The sequence below is a fragment of the Passer domesticus genome, chromosome 12 (assembly GCF_036417665.1).
Source record: "Passer domesticus isolate bPasDom1 chromosome 12, bPasDom1.hap1, whole genome shotgun sequence".
In the NCBI taxonomy this organism is placed as follows: domain Eukaryota; kingdom Metazoa; phylum Chordata; class Aves; order Passeriformes; family Passeridae; genus Passer; species Passer domesticus.
This window is the reverse complement of record NC_087485.1, coordinates 423,086-446,540: the sequence shown is the minus strand read 5'-3', so window position 1 is coordinate 446,540 and position 23,455 is coordinate 423,086. Positions and strand designations below refer to the sequence as shown.

General features: G+C 51.3%; 1 protein-coding gene across 5 annotated transcripts in view; it reads left to right on the top strand.

The window, feature by feature from the left end:
• The window catches only part of ZFHX3 (zinc finger homeobox 3), a 435,802-nt gene that overhangs the window by 329,914 nt on the left and 82,433 nt on the right, over nt 1-23,455 (top strand). The gene's annotated exons all lie outside the window — the stretch shown is intronic.

Here is a 23,455-nt window from a genome sequence, read left to right as displayed (position 1 = left end):
AGGGAATCCTGTATGGACCAGATCCTCAGAAAAGGTGCTGCTAAAAAGTGACTCAGTCCTTACTATATTGAGATACTTGACTCCTGTTCACACCTGCTGATGCCCAAGGCAAGGGCAGGTTGAAACAAGACTTTCTGCTGGCTACCAGGTATTTTCTACTGTTTCCAGATAAGTTTTCAGGGTTTCCTTGGGGTCTTCTGTGCCCTGCAGGCCACAGCTAGGAGTCCCACAGTCTAAGGCTGGGTAAAGGGCTTATGAAACTTTGTGGATGGCAGATAATTCCTCACTCCTTTTAGCTGAAGAATGTCAAGGGTTCAGCTTGTTTTTCCGCTCCTTTCTGTTGGCCAGGGCTGGAGCTGCTGCCCGCAGCTCTCTGGAGCAGGGTGTCACCCGGGGTGACTCCTGTCACAAACACTGCCCTGCACTCAGCAGGGAGCGGCAGCATCAGGCTGAAACCCATCCATTAGCAGCATCTCCATGCCTACCCAGGTTTGCCTTTTGGACTGGGATCAGCCAGAGCTCTTTCTGCTGGGTCAGTGATGATTTCTCTCAGCTGTCAGAGACAGAGGTGACTCGGCCACTGGCCCGTGTGTTTCTCCTTTGCATCCTGAAATATTTAGTGTTTCGTATTTGAACGTAATGAATGAGCAGGAATATTAATGGCTTACAGACTAAAACCTCTAATTCAAATGTCTCTCGACTTGCAGGAAATCTAAGTTTGGGATTTTTGTGCTCTCTACCAAGGCTGGCATTCAGACAGTGTTCCCTAATTTATTTTCACAAATTGGAGAAGGCTGTAATTTACTATTTTGAAAAGCACATGTTTCAGTACACCTTTAATTAAAAAAAGAAAGTTTGGTGCATGTCTGAAACTGTAAGAATCACTAGACTGGATCAGAACACTAACGTCTAGTAATGTGACCTTTGTAAAGTGGACAAATTCTTCTTAATTTTCTCCTCTGACCTGTCTGCAGAGCAGTGTATTTATAGTTACAGAAGCACAGACTCCAAGGGAGCTCTCACTGTACCAGGGGATTTGCTGAGACCATGGTGGTTCTCCTTGGGATCTTGCTTTGGGTATTAGGGACCCTGTGCCTGTGCTTCATCACCTCTAGCTAACGGAGGGAAAAAATTTAACTCCTACCCTAAAACTTGGCCTGCCGTGATACAGGAATGTGTTTTTTTGGGTGGATAGTGAGCAAAATAGGTCACAGCTATTTTATATGTATGTTGGAAAACTTACTACTCTGTCTTTTCCAAGGCTTTACAAGACCAATTCCCACATCACCTTCAAAGCAAAAGTTGAGGTGTTGTACTCCACCTCTCCAGTACCTGCAGTTTGTTGAGCCTGTGAGCTCCTGGTTTCAGAGGTGAGTGAGAGCTGCCCTGCAGTGTGAGTATTGCTGTGGTTGTGGTGCTGTAAGGCGAGCTCACAGGCAGCTCCTCTGTGTGTTATCCACTCCAGCCATCTCTACATGTGACTGATGTAATTGTTTATGGTACAGGTTTTGCTACCTGGCTTTTCAGTGTTTTCAGGCATCACTGATGTATTGGAAACAAACCCCACTGAAATGGGGCATACAGTTTATAGCACTTGGCTGCCACATGGGAGCGTGTGGCTCATTGATAGTTCCTGTATTAGTCACCTAACTTCGTGTTTCACCTCAAGTATTAGAAAGGAAGTTGAGGCTAAAAGTAAAGTGCTGTTTCTGTAAAACAGTAAAAGTTGTGTTCAGGTAGACAGTCCCACAGGAGTAACTTCAGAGGGCACGTGCTCACCTTGGGCATGGAGTGGTGACCATACACCAGGCTGCTGTTGGCCCCCTCTCCTCACCAGATGTTCCAGTACAGGTGTGTAATACCCTCTGGAGCAGAGGTTCCTGGTGGAAGTGGTGGGGTAGGAGGGGTGCTGCCTTTGCCCCTCGAGCTAGCTGGTCCATAACTTAGAGACCCAGCCTGTCAGACACTGTCCCTGCTGGGTCAGCAGAGGTGTGGTGGGAGCTGTAGTGAGTGCCAGATGCCCAGCAGTGTATTAAACACTAGTTCAGTACAGGAGGGCATATCACAGGAGAGAGATAAGCAAAGTTCTCTGATTGTGGATCAATAAAGGTTAGTGACATCATATCTCAAAGTGAGAGAACCTGCTTTCTGCAGACCATTTATCAGATTGCAGGCAGGAGCAGTGTTAACCTCTTCCTAACTAAGGGTCTGCTCCTCATCTGCCTCCAGACCAAATCATCTTCCCTTGTCTCCCCAGAAGGCTCCTGACCCTGCCTGTGAAGTTCCAGCAGTGGCACGTTGGCGTGGCCATGCCAGAGGGGTTCTCTTTCAAAGGCTTCTGCTCAGCTCTCTGCAGCATGCCTCGTCCAGTGGGAGAGCTTGGTGTGGGCTGCCTGGGCACAGGGTCGCTGCAGGCACTGCTGCTGGAAGTGCTTCCCATCTCGGTTTATCTGCTGTTCTCCAGTAACTCGATGTGTTACGGCCCTGGTGAGGGGGAAGATTGCTACGTGTCAGCGCTGGGACATGATAGAGTTGTGTTGGTTAAAGATCTGGCGCCGTGCCAGATATTGGGCTGTGGTTGTAAAAGGCACCCTTAGTTTCCTGGTTTGGTCCTTAGATTAACCATTTTTCTGTGGCAGTGAAATCATTGTGGATGGTCTTCAGAATGTTGTGTGTGGCAGCAGGAGGCCTTGGGCGCAGTGTGCGCTGCCCTCCTCGAGGTGTCTGTCCCCCTGGGTCTGCTGTGATTGTTATCAAAATAGATTAGAGCTGTGCTGTTTGCGTGCTGCGTGCGGCGAGGCTCCAGCTTTCCACAGGAGTGCAGCTGGTACCAGAGTGTGGGCAGCGTGGAGCTGGGCTGAGCCCGGCCCAGCCGCTCCGCAGGGACAGCCTGGGCAGCACACCAGGTGCCCATCCAGCCCCAGGGACCCACCAGTCCCCTCCAGCTTTTCTGACATTTTTCGCTTTCTGATCTTGTCTTCAGGTGGTTGGTAACACGAGGTACCTGCAAATGAGCAAACCTCTCTCTTCTCTCTCTCTTCTAAATGCCAGAGGAGTATTAAGGATCCTCCAGAGCATCCGTGCCCTGCAGTAGAAGAAGAAGTAGAATTTAGGTCCCTACTGCCCTGCAGTAGGGAGTGCAGTGTAGATTTTCATGCTGTGCAGGTGCAGGTCTCTTGTTTTCCATGAATGAAAGGATAAACTGCTGCCTGGAGGAGTGTGGGGGCGAGGTTTAGAGATAGGATAGTGAGGACGGATGACAGGCAGAGGGTCAGGGGCAAGAACAGAGTTAATTCCCTGAATGAACTTCTCTTGTCTAGCAAGGAAATAACAATTTTTTCCAGAATCTACAGAGACTTGAGCCATAAAGACTTTCTGATTAGCTTTCATCCTTTTTCCATTGGTGATTTCTCATGGCAAAGAGCCCTTTTCTGTGGTGCCCTAGGCTGTGCCCCAGGAAGTGTCGGGAGGCCATGCTGCTGCGTGTCCTGGTGGGCTGGGGGGACACTGGTGATGGAGCCTGTGCTAATGGGCTGTTGTCCAAGTAGCAAGTGTATTTTCAATGAGGAGGTGCTGAGATATTAGTGGGGCCTGGATTACCCTGTGATTGTGCTGTCAATACTGCTGTATTGAGTCAGAGAGAGCCTGCACGACACAGGGAAACACTTAGCTCACTGCTGCTGCTTATTGAGAAGCCAATAGCAATTTACGTGCTGACACTTGACACCGAATCCAGTCCCAGAGGTGCAGCTCCTGCTAAGCCACTGCCGGGCTCGCCCTCACACCTGCGCCTTCCCCGGCCGTGGAGCTGCAGGTGTGGCGATGCCAAGGCTGCTCCAAACACACCTCCGGGGGCTGGCACTGCCCCTGCAGCTCGGATGGGACAGGCAGGTGGGGACCAGCTCCGTGGAGAGGTGGGAAACCTGCGCTCCAGAGAGCTGGTCTCACGTGGCATTAGCTTTATTCACGTATTCAGCGAAGAAGTGGAAATGTGGGTGCCCAAAGTGCCTGGGACCTGTGGACTGGAGCAGCTGGATTCCTTCTGTCCTGTTTGTCTGTTTTCCTGGGACAAGCACAGCAAAGCCTGATGGCCTTTCTGGCATACACGCACACCTTTTAAGAAAAACTTGAGATCATCTGCTGCCAAATGCTTTCAAGAGGAATAACATCCAGGATATTTCTTTGAGGCTGAACTCCCTAAAACGGGAACTAAGCCGTGAAGGAGTGAGGATGGGATGAGAACAGAGCTGGATAACTGCAATGAGGTTGCTGGAGGTGGGAAGCAGAGCATGAGGAACCTGTGTCCTGGTGATGTGCTCAGTAAGGAGCACCAGGTGCTGGAGGACTGCAGGAGGACTGAGGAGTTGTAGACTCAAGTGGATGGTCTTGTCATCCCTGGTGTACTGCAGCAGTAAAACTCCTGCTGGTTTTTAAGTGCACCTCTTCCTGTTTTGCTGCATTGCCTGGCAAACAATTTTAGGCATTCTCTGTTAGTTGTGGTGCTGCTTTTTGGTCACCGTTCCTTTCACAGTTCTGTTGTGTGCCTGAAGCTCCTGGGAGGGTTAGAAAACCTGTGTCCTAAATCTGAAAGGAGACAAAGCAAGTGTGCTGCATGAGGGTGGTGCTTGGAGTGCCTCTTCGTTTTGCAGAGTAGGATTTAGGTCACGCTGCAGGTCGTGTTTCCGATACCTGTGTTGCCTCGTGCTGGCAGGTTGTTGTAGCCCGTGTGCGGTGTCAGGCTCTGCAGAGCGTGGGGAGAGGAGGGAGCAAGCCTGCAGCAGTCGGTGTTGGGCTGTCCTGCAGCTCTGGGCAGAGTGGGGCTGTGTCACCGTGTCTCCAGACTCCTGGAGCAGGCTCTGCAGCACAGGTGGCCCTGGGCAGGGCAGGGCGGGTGGCCTCGCTGGCAGCCGCTCAGGTGCCAGCCTGCCGAGGCTGGGAATGGCCCTTGTGGGGCAGGCCAGGCTGCTCTGAGTGCCCTGTGCCTGTCCCCTGCCTTGCCAGGCTCTCGTCCCAGTGCAGGTGTTCCCTTTGCCCTGAGTAAGCGGCAGGTGCCTGTCCCAGAGCTCACTGCTCTGTGTGGTGCTTGTAACCACAGCTGGGACGTGGTGTGGCCAGGAGCCCATCCAGAGGTCTCTGGGGACCCAGTCACTCCATGTTTGGGCAGTACTGGCTTTCTTCAGACACTTCAAAAACTGTGGCAAAAAACAATACAAAGATAGGTTTGGTGAGAGTGTAACCAGGGCAGCGGTGGCACGTGATGGAGGGGAGCACAAGGAGCAGGACATGTGTGCATCCAGTGCCTGTTGAACCTCAGTGGAGGGGGAAGCAGCAGGCATTTCTGTTGGGATGCTGGCTGGCTGGGATGGCTGGCAGGTGTGACACCTCGGCACGTGCTTTTGTAGAGGTCCTTGTTGCTTATTCTGTTTTGTTCTAGTCTATTGCTAATCTTGTTCAGCAGTTGCTCCTCTTAATTACTGGAGTACTTTTACAGAGATGTAGCAGATTAATCCTTTTAGTTCTGCTTGCTGCCAGAAGAGATTGCCACCATTATTCCTGCACTATGGAAGGAGAGGTTGGAGCAGGAAGAAGCAGGGCTAAATTTAGAAAGCTTGTGCTCACACATGCTGCTCTGCAGCTGTAGAGGAGCATGTGGTGGCAGGTACCAGTGTGAACAGTGAGCAGGTATGCAGGCAGGTGAGGCTGGGGCCGCCCAGCAGAGTTTTGTAGGTGTCACAGCTGGGTCATGACCTGCTCCGAGAAGCCCAGCAGGTCCTCAGTGCATTCCCAGCAAGGGAGAGCAGCTCCAAGGCATCACTTATCAGATCCTTGCCTTGCTGGAACACAAATATTAACTGACAAACACTTGCATAATACATGGCACAGTCACTGTGGCCTGTTCCTATTTTCCTCCGTATGAAATAAAGAGGGGAAAGTGGGAAGGTTAACTTACAAACCAATAAGCCTCTCCTGCAGTGGCGTTAGTGAGGCCTGAGGCTTGTGTGAGGGCTGCAGAGTTTGTGTCCCAGAAGCTCAGCTGGGAGGAAATGGAGCAGCGCTGCCGTGTTCCAGTGCAGGATGGATGAGCGTGTGGGCATGTGGGGTGGCATGTGCCAGCTGCTGACACTGCAGGCTGGGCGCTTGGAGCCTTGGGTTTGTGCTGGAGAGCCTCTGCCCCAGCGTGTGCTCCACCTGTGGCTCCCCTCTGCTCCCAGCTCAGGTGTTCTCTCTAACGTGGTCACAGCCACACATGTCATCCCAGCGGAGACCCTGCAGTGCTATTAATGTGCCCTTTATTACTTCCTTGTCTCCGCAAACAATCTGAGCAACATCCTGGAGGTTGTGTTTGCCACTTGTCCAGCTGCATCCTTTGGTTCATCCTGGCCAGTGCTTCAGTCTGTCTCCTCATGTGTAATTCCCAGTTGGTAAATCCTGAATTTACTGCAGAAGCGCAGTTTTCCTGTCATAACCTAGGATTTAGTTGCTTTCTTGTTATTCTAGTCTTCAAATCCTGGCTTTTTTCTGTGTAACAATCTGGCCTTCCAGTGCGTTGGGTGTCCTTCTCAATTTAATGCCACAAGGATGGGTGGTCTCTGCTGACTGGCAGCAAGGCCAGCAGATGTGTTAGTGCAAAGGCTCCCAAGGCCTTTCAAGAGGGGAAACCTTTATCCAGGGCAGTATTTTCTTTCCATCATTTTGGTGTCAGCTGCTCTTAGCCTAGTTTTCTGTCTTTTTTAGATCGTAGCTATTGCCCGTTCTCTCCAGCAGAACTCCCTGGTGCAGTGTGGAAGAAGGGGCAGTTTTTTCGGTAAAGGGAGACACAGGGTTCATTTTCACAGTGTATGTTTGATAAATGCACTTTATGTTTGACCCTGGTCTTCATTTGTTACTCTCTTTTATTATTCTTGCCTTCACAGTACTCGCAGCTCTCTCTGTTAGGACAGAAATAAACCCCACAGCAGTGTCTCCCCAGCCCTGTTTGAGCACAGGTGTTTGCTGTCTGTACCCAGCACAGTTCCTGAGCTGATGGATGGTTACCAATATCTGCTGTTCAACCTGTTGAAAATGTATTTGGGTATTCTTAATTGATTTAGATTAGATAAAAGGCACTGGCACAGGCTGCCCAGAGAATCTGGCTGCCCCATCCCTGGAAGTGTCCAAGGCTGGGTTGGACAGGGCTTGGAGGACACAGATCTGCTGGAAGGTGTCCCTGCCCAGGGCACAGGGTGGAATGAGCTCAGCTGTAAGGACCCTTCCAACCCAGTCTGTGATTCCATGACAGCTGTTATTTTTAGCTCAGATCATAAAACATAAAGAGAAAATGCAGAGGTGGGGAAGGTATCTTGAAGGTTGAGGTGAATGGTCCCCTGAGAGTGGAGCAGTTCTGTGTGTGCTGGTGGGTTTCTGTTGCCTGAGCTGATCTCCCTGGCTCTGGGTGCTGCTGCATTTGGGGTGGCTCCTCCATACCTCTCTGCTTTGGAGCAGCAGCAGCTCTGTCCTTGTGCTGCTGCGCTCCCAGTTCCCATTCAGTCTCCCGCAAGAGAGATGGGGGTATTCTGGACCTGAGTGTTCAAGTTTGGAAAGGCTCATTCTTGGCTGATAGAGCTGAGAAAGCAGTTGAACCTGAAGTCATCTGTGGCTGCTTCACAGTGCTCGCAGGTGATGAATGGAATGACAGCCAGGTGTGAAGTGGGAAGAGGACAGTGCTGTGCTGCTGTGCCCTGGGATTCAAAGGGAGACTAATGGTTTGTCTTTTCTCTGTACTTGAATTTGAGTCTTTAAACAATAAATAAATTCATATGACTGAAACCTTTGACAGAGTGCAGATCATCCCAAAGCAGGCATTCCTCTGTAGGGCTGTGTCCCAGTCCTGTGCTGGAGGTGGCTGGAGGCAGCAGCAGGTCCAAAGGCACCCACATTACACCACGGGTTTGTTTAGGCATGGTCAGTACCGGCTGTGTTGTGCAGGGCAGAGCATGAGTGCTAGGGATGGGTGGGGAGCTCCTTGGCACAGCCAGCAGTGCTGGCTCTGCCCTGTCAGTTTGTCCTGCTTTTCCTTTAACCTTTGGTTAATTTTACTAGAACTTGGTTGAATTTGCCGTCTGTGATTTCCAGTGCACAGGGTCAGGGATGTTTGTCCCACTGTGTGTTCTGGTGCCTTCTGAGGGGGTTCCTGAGCAGCTTCCCGTGCCTGGCCTGTGGAGCTGGCTCTGTCCCTGTGTGCCAGCTCTCGTTGCTGCAGGAGCTCCCAGCTGCTTGATCTGCAGGCTGAGCCATGGCTGTGACGGGTCATTCTGGCAACTGCAGCTTATGATTAAAAAGAAAATCAGTCACTGTCATCTTGGACCCCAGCACCGGTGATCTGACAGTCCACGATGCATCAGCTTCTTCCTCATCAGAGGATCTTAGACTCAGGACTGCCCCAAGGGTTGTCCTCTGACTCAGGCTGATACCAGAAAGCTCATCTCATTTCATGACTAGCACAGCCAGCTGCACCATTTCACTGCCTGAAGATGCAGCTGGGAGGCCCAGGGGATCTTCTCATTCCAGATTTTGTTGGATCTTCAGGGCCTCCTCCATGTGTGGCTTCAGCAGAGCAGGGGTTGGACTCTCTGTTGCTGTGTGGTCACACCCTGGAAACTCCCTTATGTCCTCAGGGGAGCTGGAGTCTTCACGTTGGCTTTCAGGCAGGGCAGGACTGCCTGCCGTGGCCTTCGGCCTCACTGTTCTTGTGCCAGACAGTGGCTGCTGCTGAGATCACCTTCCTCCTTTAGGAAAGGGAGCTGGTTTGCAGCTCTGCTTTGGGAGCCTCTGTCCCACCTGACCGCTGCAGGGGCAGCCTGCCACTGGTGCCCCTTGCTTCTCACCCTCAGGCCCAGGGACCTGCAGCAGCTCTGGCGTCTCTGAGGGCAGGAGCCCCTGCGTGGGGCGAGTCAGGGCAGAGGGGCTGATGCTCCACCCCAGCAGGTGTCCATGTGTCTTACAGAGAATGTCCATCTCTGTGCTAAACACCAGCTGATGTGCTGTCCACACCTGTGTCCCTTGGGAAAAAAGTAGTCATGTAGGGTTAGTTTTCCTCCTCCATCTTGCTCCCACTGGTGGTGATGTGCTAAAATTTTAATTTTAAAAAAAATAATGTTATTATTTTAATTGAGTAGTTTGTTCACAGCTGTGTCTTTAATGCTGGCATTTACTGTGGCTCCAAGGGACGTTTTAAGTACGATGGAGATTCATAGGATCATCTGTGTCAATGGGTGGTTCACATCAGGAAATAGGTTAGGCAACAGAGTTAGGGAAATGTTATTTTATAAAATGTCTCAGCTTATCACATCCCTTGAAGAGCTGGGGGCAAGGAGCAGATCAGGCTGAGCTCTGAGGAGATGGTGTGTGGCACATTTTAGGGAACCCAGAAAAGGGGTCTGGCATCATTTGTGGCTGTGTGGTCCACCAAACACCACTGTCAGGGGCTGGGCAGGTTTTCAAGGTCTGATGGCTGATTTTATGTCCCCATGGAGCCTGGAGCTCACAGGACAGCTGGCTGGGCTCCAACTCCTCACTGTCACAGAAGGAAGGATTTGAATTCAGTTGAGGATGAGGGGAAGGATGTTGAGGAGGACCGTGAAGCTCAGAAAGCTCTGGGGCATGCCTGTAAAAACCTATGACTTGAAAATCATGTACTTTATCTCTTATTGATAAACAGAGCATACAGAGCTACTTCTCAGCCTCCCTTCCAGACTGATCCTCTTGGATCAGCTGATGGAGAGTCAGTCACTCAGCTTTTGATGCTCCAGAGGCTGGGCTGGATGAGTAATGATTCCTTTAGGCCTGGAGATATCTCCTTATCCTCCTTCACCCAGGTAATTAAAACCTTGTCAGCGCATGCTGTGGCGGGGTGCCTGCTGCTGCTCCTGGCCCTGGGGGAGGGATGTGGGGGGAAGGAGTTTGTCTATTAGACACTTGTTGTGTAAATGAGTTCATTCTTTTTGCTGGGCAGAGGGGAGCAAGGGACAGGAAGGCGCCTCAGACAGACATTGTTCTGAGGTGGCAGTCTGGGTGGTGGGGTGAAGTGTCAGCCCCATAGCCCTGTGTGGGCATGGGCTGTGAGTGGGTTCTTGCCATGCTGAGCAATATCTTTCTGCAGCTCAAACTCTCTTTTCCCCCGTCTTTTCGTGTGTCCTCTGCCACAAACCTTTGAAGATGGCCTTCATAATTAAGTTTTTCCCAACTGGGGTTTTGCTTTTGAAAGAAAAATCACTTTGCATTTGGGGGTTTGCATTTGAAAGAAAAGTAAGGAACAATTTTCCCATTTAATTTCTGTTCTGTTTCTTTTTAAGTCACTTGATATTTACCATATTGAATTATCTCTTAAACCTCTGTTCCTGTTGCCCTGTATATTGCCCCTTTTTAAATTTTTTAAAATAAAGCCAAGCATGCACATTCTGGTACAGTACTAATTCTGCTCTCAGCGTGGGCAGGACATGGTTAAATTGGACCAGTGAGTCCTCAGTTTCCCTGAGGAAACTGTTAGAGAGTAAATGCATCTTCATCGGCCTGCAGTAATGAAGTTGCAAGTCTTGGAAAAGCTACATATTGTTCCAGACAATTTTATGACTGAGAGATGTTTGTTTTTTCCCATTTGGGGAAGGTGACCTGTCTGACTTCTGCCACTGTCAGGAGCCTTGGCCGTGATCACCGTGCATACACTGTGTTGTCCCTGGAGCACACAGGTATGGCCAGCAGTTGAGTGTGATTTAGGCAAGAGTGTCGCTCATCTTTGCTGTTTGGAACTTGGATGAGGAGGAAGAAAGAAGCTGCCTTTGGGAATGAAGAATGGATTTAAGCCTCCTTTTCAGATGGGCTGTGCTGTAGAAGTGGACAGTTTCTCGTGTCCTTCTCTTCTTGCGCCTTCCATTGCCGACTCCAGTGTGCACATCAGCTCAGTTGTTGAATCAGTTGTTGAATCCTTTCCTACCTCCATACAGACCTGGTCACAGAAGATGGATTTATCAGATATGGCTCAGCCCTGTTCTCTCTCTAAGGGGTTTGGCATGGAAAAGTCTGACGAAACGTTGCTGTAGAGGCTTTCCCCATTCCCTCTGCCCAGGAGCCTGCTGGAGCCCTCACCTGTTGGAGAGCAGCCCTGTGTTTGTGGGGTTGGGAGCCAGCGCTGTTGCCCCTGGGGCTCTTGGAGCACATCCCAGCCTCTGTCTGTTCCAGCCTCCTCTCGCTCTGTTGTGCACCTTCCCTCGCCCAGAGCTAAAACAAGGAGCCAAGAATTAATTGTTTTGTGTCGTTTTCCCCCTGTGTTGTGTTGTGGTCTGATCAGTATCTGGGCCCATTGGGCACTGGAGGCATTTGCTTCCCCTTCTAGGGAGCCAGCTGCTGGAGAGCTGAGCAGAGCTCACAGTCCTTGCTGGATTGCAGGTGCTGAACAGAAGCAATGCTGTTGGCAAGGGTGGGTGCCCAGGGTGCGGGTGGGAGGGCAGGGCTGCGGGCTGGCCCTGGGAGCGCTCCGGGCGTTCCAGGGCACGGGGCCGCTGGGTGTCCAGGACACAGCTAGTGGGTGTCCAGGACACAGGGCCGGTGGGTGTCCAGGACACAGGGCCGCTGGGTGTCCAGGACACAGCTGGTGGCTGTGGCTTTGGCTGCCCTTGCTGGGCTCTCTGGGTTCCAGGGCAAACCATGGGATCCTCTGGTGCTGGTGGTCCTGTCCATTACCACAGGCTGCACACTGCAAGCCATGTCCCACCTGAGTAGCTTAAGTAAACTTCCACAGCAGGAGGTGTAATCAGAGGGTAAATAATTAAGTAACATTTATTTGACATTTATATGAAATTCACTGCCATGGAATTTAACTTGGTGCTGGCAGTAAAGGGTGAGGAGGAAGGAAAATGTGATGGAGCATAGGGGAACCTGGGTGACTTAAGGATTCCAAATTGGAGTGGAATTTATAGTACTGGTGTTACTGTAAGCCATGTCAACTTTAGGATTTCTAGAATTGTTCTGGAATGCTCTCTTGAACACAAGGCTCATATTCCAAGTCCAGACTTGGGAGGTGGAAAATTCAGTGATGCTGCGTGGCTGCAGTGGGACTCAGGGATTTGGGGATGCTGAAGGGGAAGCTTCTTGGTCATCTTTCTTGTTGTGCCCTGCTGGGGCAGAGTGGGTGCTGGGGCTAGGGGCTCCCCCAGGGCAGCAGAATCTGCTGGTGTTGGAACAGTGGCAGCACTGAGGAAACAGCAAGGGGTACAAGAGATAAGGTTTTCATCAGTGTTGACTGAAGAGTTTTGGAGCTTTATGGCTTGTTCCTAATTAAAGGCTGGAGTCTGTGGGTGCTGTACTCTCAGGGCTGCTGAGATGGCAGTGGTGGCCCTGGGACGGCCCTTTCATCCTGACACTTCACCTCTCTGTCCTTCTGCTTTCTTTGGAATGGCTGAGGTTGTCTCTGGGGGCTTTTATGCGGATGTGTTTCATTGTTGGTTTCAGAGAAGCACTTGATCAGGAGTCCGTGTTTCTAGTAATTATGCTTCATAGGGACCCATTTCCTTATGCATTTAATAGGCCTCTGTCTTTCAGCTTGAACTCTTGAGCAAGGGCCTTGCACGAGTGAGATGGGCATTAAAGTCTTTGATTTTCTGCAGGGCAATTATTGTGGCTGGGTGAGGAAGAGGAGGCCGTTCAGTGAGCACTGAGGGTAGAGGTGTTAAGACCCTGACATTGGTAATCAGTTCAGTGTTTCAGATTCCTGAGTTCAGTGGCCGTTCACGTCGTAGGGATCCCCAGGTGACCTGCAGGCTTTGAGCCGTGCCTGAAGAGACCTCTTCAAGGGAGCTCCTTTAACCAGATGGTTTGTCTTTGAGCTCTGCTGAAAAACTGGGTTCTGAAGATGAGAAAAAAATTCCCTTAGTGCACCTTCTAATTGTTCATTTAGGAGCAGAGCTCTCCTCCAGCTGGGAGGGCTCAGGGCTGCTGTAAAGTGCTAATTAAAAGTAATAGTGATAATGAAAACAGATGTTTTCGAGAAAAGTAAGTGCTACTGGGGCCCCAATCTGCTGTCCCTGCCGTCTCTTCTCTGCAGGAGGAGTGAGTTGTCTTCAGAGCTGCAGGTCGAGGGGGGCTGTGGAAGAGGACCAGGTCCCAGGTGGCTCCTGCTGCAGTATCAGCCAGGATGGCTCTGGATGAGGCATGGAGATGCACCCAGCCCTGCACCAGCCCCACTCAGAGCTCCTGCTGCCTCCCGCTGCTGACGGGAGGAGGGGGCAGGACTTGCATGCAGGAGTAGAACAGAATTGTGTAGGACACTGAATTGTTTTCTAGAGTGTTGTTCTAGAACAGGAGGGAGAAAACCCTGATGGAAGATGGCTCATTAGAAGGGTGACAGGGAGAGAGATCTTCTTCCTTGCCTAGATTTTAGTAAGAAGGGATTGTTTTAATCTTGTTTATGAGGATTTGAAAGAGCAGTCCCAGCTCTCCAAGACCTCTGGGATAAGTTTCATAGGTATTTGCAGCCCATCACCTGTATTTGGGCTGAGAGTGGACAGATTTTAGAAGCTCGTGTCCAAATCTCCAGCCTGTAAGGCAGCAGCTGTGTGGCATGATGTGCTTGGTCCTTGGAGTGCTGGGTTCAGTTGTGCTGTCAATTCCATCACTACCCTTCTCATTGCTCTGCGAGTGAGCTGGAGATGTGTGGCACCATCCTTGCCATGTCCTGCAGTACAGATGTGCATGGGAAAGAAGAGGTTGGTTCGGCATGGAAGGATGAAACAGTTGTGGAGGCATAAGGTTCTGCCTTTCACCCTGAAAAACTTGGCTTGAGAGACTTTGGCTGACTGTGCTTGTGGGAGAAGTGGCATCTTTTAGAGGAGTGGGAGGCACCAAGGAATAAGGGGATGAGGGGAAGACACCAGGGTGGGTCATTCTGGTCCTGATGAGGGAAGGCATTAGGAGAAGGAGGAAGGGCCAGAGCATTGGCCAGAAACACTTCCTGTGCTCTTATCCAGTTGAGGCCAGTCCACAGTCAGGCTGCTGATGTAAAGTTTATTTTGCAGATCTCACCAGTGATTAGTTAGAGAAGGCCATTCAGTTGCTGAGGAGCAGCCAGCCCAGGCAGTGGAGGTGGCACCGAGTGCTGCCTGCAGCCCATAGCAAATGGTCCTCGGGGTTAACACTGAGATGGAGCTGTCAGAGCCTTGTCTGTACTGGGAGGTAATGGGACCCATACTCCTTAATTACTGCCCATGGAGCTGCTGACAGAACCCTGGAGCTTCAGCCCTTGTTAAACTCATTTCCAGCTGTCACTTGGCTGTGGTGGCAATGGAGCCCCAAGTGTGTTACAGCGCTGCTCCTGCGGATGGAGGAGCAATAGATGCTTTTGCCAGAGCATATCCCACCGGGCAGCTTGGCATCCCTTCTGGAGGCTGGGGCATTCATGTTACTGAGTTTAATCCAAGAGAAACTATTTTGATATTTGAAATGACTTCAGAATCAAAGCGCTGCCTTGCTGTGTGCTGGAGATCAGCTGCTGGCCCTGCAGACACATGGTGGCAGGTGACAGGCTGCCGTGTGTCACCTGTTCTGAGGTGACGTCTGCATGCACTTACACCTGCTGGATCTTCCACACTGAGTCTATCCACAGTTCAGTCTTCTCAAAAAGAAGAATTGCACAAGAATTTGGGTCCTGAAGGGATAAATTCTGTTAATCTTGTTAAAAGGATGTAGGAAACTGTACAAAGTCCAGAGTAGAGGTAAAAGTAATTGAAATAATGAAGGAAATGTTTTAGAGTGGGAAATGGAGATTCATTTTCAGCTGATCAGGAGGAGGAACCAGAGCTGAAGTTCCAGATTTTGGTGTTTGAGCTGTTTTCCCTGGAATGGATCCTGCAGGTGTACAGCAGCTGTAGGAGTAAGCCCTGATATGGGTGTGTGTAAGATAAACAGTTCAGGGACTGTGTCTGGCGATGTGGCCTTCTCCATCCCAGTGGTAGCTGGGCTGTGGAGGTGGCTTGGGGTCAGTGTGTGGGTGCAGCAGCATGTGAAGGGTCTCACTGGGGCGAGGGGGGCTGCAGACAGGTGATGCTCTGGCAATTCTTATTTTGGTAAAAAGCTCCAGACAGCCCTAGGAACAACTTGCAGGCACCCCACAATTATCATAATAAACAGTTTTATCATCTGCTTGGCAGTCAATAATGTGGCTTATGCTGCTTTAGTATCTCGCTGGTATTGATCACCTTGACAGCCGTGCACGGGCAGCTCCCGTTAACCCTGCGCTGTCGGCGGCTCCGGCCATCCTGCCGGCCCGCGGGCTCACCTGTCACCCAGGTGTGTGCAGCATGGGGCAGGCTTTGAATAGGGGCCTGACAGTGGGACTTTGACCCAGGAGCGAGGCGTTGAGTGCATATCCTCTGTATGGGGCGTTAAAATAAAATAAACGGCTCGACGTGGTGCCCAGTTTGGGCTCGGAGGAGTTTGGGCTCGTGAGAGAGTTGTGTGGTGTGTGGTGCTCTGTCAGATGGGGGTTCCCTGAGATGCCAGACTGCTGCATGCCCCGAGACAGTGGCCCGTGGAGGAGGAGGGCTGTTCTCTGCAGTGACCCTCTAATGCTTTACTGGGGCCTGGGGCTCCACATGGGACGGTGCACTGGGCATCCCCTTGGCTTCACCCGGCTCTGCCGGGACTGGCTGAGGCACCGGCGTGCCGGCACCACTCACACCTGCCTGGCCTGCGAGAGCAAAGCCTGTGGAACGGGCACATGCTGGGAAACAGCCTCGGCCCTGCAGCAGCTGCTGGGCTGAGCTGGGGCAGCCGGGTGCTGCTGGCTCTACCAAAGGCACTGTCTGGGCTAAGTGAGCCCTTGGGGGTGCTCTGACAGCATTGCCTCCGCTTCTGGCAGCACAGGCGGCAATTAGGAATATCAGGTTAGTAGCTGACTCCATTTTGGGAGGAAGAAAGATGATTTGCTGTCCGCATCCCAATGGGGCTTTGAGGAAGGATGGGACTTTCTGGGATTTGGTTGTACCTAGGTAGTTGGGTCTTGTGGCCCGGTATTTCTCCTAATGGAATTTCCCATCATTTACTGCCCTGCTGATTCCTGATCAATGAAAATAAAATTGCATTGCCTCCTGAGAGGCTCCATGTATGGCTGCAGCCTCCAGCTGTGTCAGTTCCGGTAAGATAATCTCATCAGGCGTGCAAGAGGGTAATAGGAAATAAAAATAAAACCCACAATTAGCAAGAGGCCAGGCAGCCGAGTAACACTTTCGGTCCTGGAGGTCTGGAGACGTGTACTTAGCAACTTCCTCCCTCATCTCCTGCGTCCCTCGCAGTGTGCTGCCATATGGTGCTCACTGGCCTTGGGAGTGCCTGCAGATGCATTGGGCACATCCTTTGGCATCCCCATTTACCTGGGTCTGAGGTGGTTAAATGTTTCACAGGTGGTGGTTCTGGGGTGCACCAGGGATGTAGCAGCTGATGGAGGGACTGCGAGCTGTGCTCAGGGAGAGTGTGAACTTGAGACTTTGAGCTGTTAAGCGGTCCATAGGTGTTGACTCCCAATGGTTGCTGCAATCAGGAGGATTTATTTTGGCCAGATAAGGAACACAAGCGTGTAGTTTTGGAAGCAACAAATGTAGATGCTGTTAACAGGAGTACAAGACCACTTGGATCTGCTAAAAGTTGGCCTAAAGGTTGCTCTAAATGTGGTGGTTTCCCAGCTATACCAGCAAGCTTCTTTACCTGTTTTAGGGGATTTTTAGATTATCTTCCAGTGATACGGCTGTAACTGGTGTTTATACTGAAACATGAATGGCTGGTGTGAGCAGACATCCCAGTGACCTTTGTGATGGGACTGTGCAACCCCAGTGTGTAGTTCAGAGCTGACGTATCAGCCATGGTGTTTGTCTGAGCAGCCAGTGGAATGGTTACAGAATGACCTAATACCTCTAAGCCTGCTCTCCCAATCCAAAGCATCGGCTTTCCCAAAGGGTGGGAAAGAGCAACTGAGCCCAGAATGTCGCAGTGAGTCTGCTTCCTAACAAGGACTGGATCTGAGCCCTGGCAGAGGAGATCTGCATGACTTATGAGTCTGACTCTTACCCTTGGCTTGGCCCTTGACACTAGTCTGGAGCGCACATGTTGTTTGGGTAAACCCGTAGGAGGAAGGAGCCTTGGCAGGGTTTCCTGGTGAGTCCCTGCGTGTGTGGAGCGTGGCTGTGGAGCACAGCCTGGCAGCAGAGCAGCAGCTCTTCCAAGGGCTGGGCCACTGGGGCTTGGCTGTGTCTGATCCCAAAGCCACGTGGCCGGGCTGCAGACTCAGGGCATTTCAGGGCTCCTCTCTTCAGGCATCACCAGGGGTTTGGTGCGGGTAGGGGCTGCCCAGTGCAAGGTCTTGGGGGTGTTCTCTCCCTCCGTGCAGGGACACGGGGCCCAGACAGAGCTGTGGCTGGAACAGGCACTGGGGAGACAGGACAAGCTGCGGCATGGCAAAATGGGGGGATGAGCATGGCTCACTTTCTGAGGCACTGGGGCTTGGGGGAACCTGAGGGACTGTGGGGTCTGTGTGACAGAGCAAAGCAATTTGTCCTCAGCAGCTCTTTGATTAGTTTTGGAGTTGGATCAACAACAGTGCACTGAAAATGCAAACCAGATGCAAATATAGTTATTTATGCAGCAGCATAGGCTGAGAACACCATTTAACAAGGAAGACTGGGGGTTTGGAGCAAAGGGGTGAATTGCACAACGGCAGAATCATGAGATGTGTGATGTTTTGAAGCAAAACCTGGAACTTCTTTGGTGTCCTACTCAAGAGGAGAGGATCCTGCAGAACCTGAGAACAAGCTCCTTGCCCTGGGAGATGTGAATGCCTTGTCATGTATGAGCTAAGCAAGTGCTTCAGTTTGCTGTGTAGAGAGAAACGTGACTGAAGCCAGTTTACCTCTGCTGCAAAATATTCTTAGTGCTAAGAATCTCCTGAAGGAATAAGCGCTCTTGTCCCCAGCTGCTCTCAGAAAGCCTTCTGGCCCTCCTTGGGATCACTCCACTCTCAATGGCAGCGGGCTGAAGATTAGATAAGTATTTTTGTGTGTAGTGCAGTAGCTGGCTCAAAGGGATCAGCAAACTTGGAATAATAGTTCATAACAAAATGCCTTCTGAAAAGCTGCCTGTTACTCCCATTGGCTCAGTTTTAGCTGGCGTGAAGGGCAGAGGGAAAACGTGGATAATGTGGAAGGTTCACCTTTTCAAGGAGCCCCTTTCTCTCAGTTTCATGCCAAGTGCTTGAGCCCTGCAGCTTTCAGCCCTGTTTTGTTCGGCGTTTCCTTTGCTTCCTGCTGGTTGAAAAGCTGTTTATGCTAATGGAGGATCTGAGGGGCTGGCTGTGCCGTGGATGGAGCCCGCGTGGCCTCGCGCCGTGGCGCTCGCGGCTGGAGCTGCCCGAGGCAGCCCTCCACACGCTGCCTTCCTGCTGCGGGAGGACTGTCCTGTCCTTCAAGGTGCCCCGTGGGTCTTCTCTTTCAGTAGACCACTGTGTGCCACATCATCCCCTTCTGGGACCTCGGGCCCTTCAGGATCCATGGGCTAGAATCCCTCCTAGGGGAAGGCTCGTAGTGTTCATAGGGACTTCCACAGAGGCAAAAGTTTTTCACTGAGAAGATGGTCAGGCACTGTCACAAGCTGTGTAGGGCAGTGGTATAGTCAGCATCCCAGGGAGGGATGTAAAAGGCGTGTAGGTGTGGTACTTGGGGACATGGGCTGGTGGCAGCCTTGGCGGTGCTGGGTTAATGGTTAGACTTGATGAGCTTAAGAGTCTTTTCCAACCCAAATGATACTTCAGTTCTGTGAATTCCTGGCTTTGTTGGGATAACCAACCAGTTTGTGAGGACTTGCAGCCCCAGCTCTTTGGAACCTGAGGGCCGGTGTTGTTTGGATGTTTCTTCTGCCAGCAGGCAGGACTGGCTTGTCAATTCTGCACCCACTGCAGAGGCGTTGGATGTGGCCGTGTGTCCAGGTGGAAACAGTCTGGCACAGAGCAGCGCACTGGAGGAAGTCAGAACTGAGCTTGGGCTTTTGGCTGGTAAAGCCTCACTGCAAAAGAGGAAGAGAGATGTAAGGTGTTCGGGATCTGGCAAGACTGGTGTCTTGCTCATCAGACCATGTTTGCCAGTGAAACAACTCCACTGTGATCAGGGTGTGTGCTGAAACACAGCTTGGTCTCACCCAGGGAGGTGCAAAATATGACTTGCTATGTGAAAAGGAAAAATTAATTTGTAATTGCTTCATTAAAATACTGAACTTGAAAAATAAATATCAGTATTTTCAGGTTGTTTTTTTTTTTGGTTAGGAATTGCATAAGAGAAATCCCAAGGCACTATGTTGTAAAATGCTGGTGGGAAAACTCCAACTAGAAATCATTCTTCACGCTGTGCATCCATGTTCCCTGTTACGCCCAGGTTTTGGCACATAAGTACCATTTTATCCTAATATCTCAAGCCTTGTTGCAGAGTTTTCAGCACTTCCCTTAGGATGACAGGTATCTTGCTGCTTTCTGGCACCTTAATGAATGTGAGAGAGCTGGGATCCCTGTCTTCTGTTTAACTTAAAAAGCAGAAACATTTTATGGAACTGGGAATTGAAACTCTTGGTATTGCCACTCAAATCTCCAGCCAGTGTTGCTGAGGAAATTTGAAAAGATCTTTCTATTCTAGGAAGCAACTCTTCACATATTTGTGTGATAGCAGCTGTTGTAGAAATCACAAAATGACAACATGCTCCTGCCACCTTGTTTTACCCTCTTCTGTGACCGTCCTGCTTGCCAAGCGAGGCAGCGTGTGCTCACCTAATTGCAGGCACTATCAATTCATATGCATAAAGGAACAAAATTAAAGTTGCTTTGGCAACATACATTCTGTTCTTCCTTAATTTTTGAATTCTTGATCCTAGGCAATTATTTTTATCACGTCTTTCCATTTGCAATTTCCTAAGTGTTACCTGAGTGCTGTGCAGCACGCCAGGTGCGAGGAGGCAGCACAGAAAGCTTTGATGCTGCAGATTCGTTGTGTCGGCACTCAGAGGGTCACGGTGACTGCCTCGCACCCCCTGCCTGGGCTCCTGCTCCTGGCAGCTTTCAGCATTCCTGTTCCCAGGGACCTCCAAGGTCCCTGCCCAAGCTATTCTGTGTTTCTATGACCATGAAGCTGAGGTGGCTGCTCGCTCACCTTTGGTGTGTCCATCCCTAGTTTTCAGGAACAAGTGCCATTGCTGAGACAGGAGCTTCTTGGCCGACCTGGGCACCCCACTCGCCAGGCATTGTCCTTCTGAGGATGCTGCAGAAGGCCAGGCTGAGCGTGTGAGGAGGGCTGTGGGCACAGTGTCTGAGCACACCCTTAGTCCTGTGCTGTCCTTGTCTCCCTTGCCTCTGTCCTTTCTGGCTCTCCCGAGCCCCTGGCACCCTGGAGCTGACTGCGGGTCTGAGTGCTTCCCTGTGCCGTGCAGCTGGGCAGGGGGAGGGCAGCCTGCAGGGCCAGGTAATGGCTGTGGGTGTAATGCATCTGCCTGTATCTTCTCCCTGTCCTCAGCGCCCTCTTTTCCATGGTGCCATGTGGGTCATTAGCTGAGGGAACAGTTTCTCACTGTCGCTCTCTCCTTTTGTTTTCCTCCTTCCTCATTGCTTCTAGTCTTGGTTTACTGCCAAACAGCCTCTTGTGAAAGGGCCGCCTAATTAACCCTGTGCTAATTAACAATTTAAAATTACACAGCACGGCTGTTCATATTTAATTCTCGGGAAGCCTGGGCAACAGCAGGAGCCCCCTCCTCCCTCCTGCTCCATCCCTGCTGCCCGCACTGCTTGCCAGTGTCCCCAGGGAGGAAGCAGCCTGGTGCCGCAGGCTGGGGGTGCCCAGGAGCCCCAGCTTGCCAGGAGTTGCAGGGTGTTGCTTCAGGACCAGCCACTCCTTGGTGGAAGTGTTGCTGGAAAGGGAATGTCTGTCCCTTTGAGGATGGGGCTGGGAGGAGGTGGCAGGGGGACGCAGGGATTGACTCCACGCGTGTTCTGCACGGCATGGCTGCCGGCTGCCAGGCCTGGTTGGTAGGGACGTGGCAGAGGTGTGGGGCACACAGTGTTGTGCTGTCACCTGCATCTGCCATACAAGCTCTGTTCTGGGCCGCCGTGGTGCCACGTTGGCTCCAAGGGGCTGTGGGATGCAGTGGTGCTGTGAGGAAGGGGCAGGGGCTGGGATGGGCCGTGGGCCAGAGACAGGGTGGGCATGGCAGTGGTGGGATGTGAGGCTGCAGAAGGGAGCAGGAGAGCCCTTCATTGCCACTGGGGCAGTGTGAGAGCAGAGTCTCTGGCACTCAGGCTGTTCTCTCTGTAACTGGAGTTCATTGATTTTACGGGAAACCATGTTTACAGACAGAGTGCTGATCGACCTGACGAGTTGACTTCTGCCTCCTTAAGTAAGAACTACCTTTTCTTATTGACTGGCTGATAAACAGAGCAGAGAGGGCGACAGGGGGAGCAAATGGGAGGTGTGGAGCACGCCACTGTCTGTCCATCTGAGCTCTCACACTCTGTCTGTCCCCACACAGGTGGCCTAGGGGCAGTTCAGGGTGGTGGAAGACACGGGGCCCATGCACTAATAACTTCATTGTGCTCCTGCTTAGAACCTGGTTTGCTATAACAAGGAAATGGCTGTTTTCAGTTTGAGCAGATGATTCCTGCAGCTTCTGTGTGAATAGAAACAAATATTTTCATGCCTTGTGCTCCCTTTAGGAATAGCTCTGATGGTGACTGAACCATCAGAAGAGCTTGGGCTTGTTCAGGGGCTCAGCCTGTGTCCGGGGCTTGGGCTGGCCATTTTGGCTCTGGGTTTTAACACATGCCCTGTAAGGGCTCCTGTGTGTTGAGCAGAGGAGGGAAGATTCCTTTGGCATAGCACATCTTGAGCTGGTTAACTTGGAGTGAGTGGGGGAGAGCTGTTAAAGCAAGCCAAGGCAGAAAAGCCCACCAATTAATTGGAGCGTGCGGGTCTGCCTGGCCGGGCCGGGCCGGGAGAGAGATTGGCTTTCCTGTCAATAAACAAGTCCCCAGTGCAGCATCAAAGCTGCAGTCCTTTATCAATCGCAGCCTCCTCTTCCCGCATGTTCCTGTAACTTACCAAGCATTTATTACATTGATTTTCCAATCAGGCTGTTAACCCTCCCGCCCCTCCAGCCCTGCTAACCCTTCTGGCCTGGCCGTCAGTCAGGCATCTCCTGCCAGTCAGGAGTTCTTGATGGCAGAGCTGCTGTGGCCCCGGCTGTGTCTCACCTGGCTGTGTCTCACCTGGCTGTGTGTCCCGGGAGCTGGCTGTGCTGGCCCGCACAATGATCCAGGTCTAAAAGAATTAGTAGGGTGTGGTCATTCCATATTGTGCCTTGAAGTCTGCACAGATATTCCTAAAACTTCACTTGGCAAAAGTACAAGGCTTATGGGGTTTCTTTTTCCTCATTTCCCCTGAATAGATCTGCTTTGGTTTAATTTGGATTGCAGTTGCCAGTGCAGAAGTAGCAGTGAAAAGGGAGAGAGTAGGCGTGTTGTGGGAAGGTGAATGTGCAGCCTCAACACAGAAGGATCTGGGATCAGTGACCCAGGGAAGGGAGCTGGTGCAGTAGGAGCTCTTACATGGCTGGAGCATATTTTAGGCTAGGGGAACAAAACTGGCTGACTAAACCCAGAGCCTTTTGGCAGCAGGATACTGCTTTTCCTTCTTGTTCTGCTCAGTGCGCTAGATTACTGTTGCTGCAGAGCAAATCCCTGTTTATTCCCAGTGCAATTCTAGGGGCAGAATCCAAGGATGGATGGCATAGAATCCAGGGAAGGTGAGACTGGAGGTGCTGTGGAGTAATTTTGTGTGTGATCACATTGGGTAGTGTCTCCATTGCTCCTTCTGCAGGCATCCTTGCACATGGGCTTTGAGACTATGACTTTGCCTTCAGTGGAAGTCGTAAGTGCTTTTCCTTCGAGCTTCACTGGAAGTCAAATGTAAAGAGAAAGTACTAACACATTAGAGAAAATCAGCAGAAGTATGGATGGCTTTGTGTAGTACAGGAAAATAAACTGGGAGATCGTGAAACCAGAAAAAAATGCTGATTGTCACTCTGTTTCCTTTTGCTTGAGCTAATTCAGGTAGTTCACACAGGGCTGCTGTGGCACATCACCAGCTTTGCAGATAGTCAAACCTCTGGCAGGTTTTCAGCTCTCTTCACACTTCCCATGTGAGCTGAGGGCTCGTAAGGAGGGCTCCATTAGGATTGCAGTGGCGTTGTTGGCCAGGTGCAGCAGAAAGCATCGCGATGACAGGGGTCCCTCCCTGGGTGTTGGCCATGGTCAGTAGCCCAGGCCTGGCAGTTGGTGGGAATCCTCCAGTCATGTTGGTTTTGGTGGAATGGAGGTAGTGGGAAGGGTGTCCTCCTCTTCCAGGACCTGCAC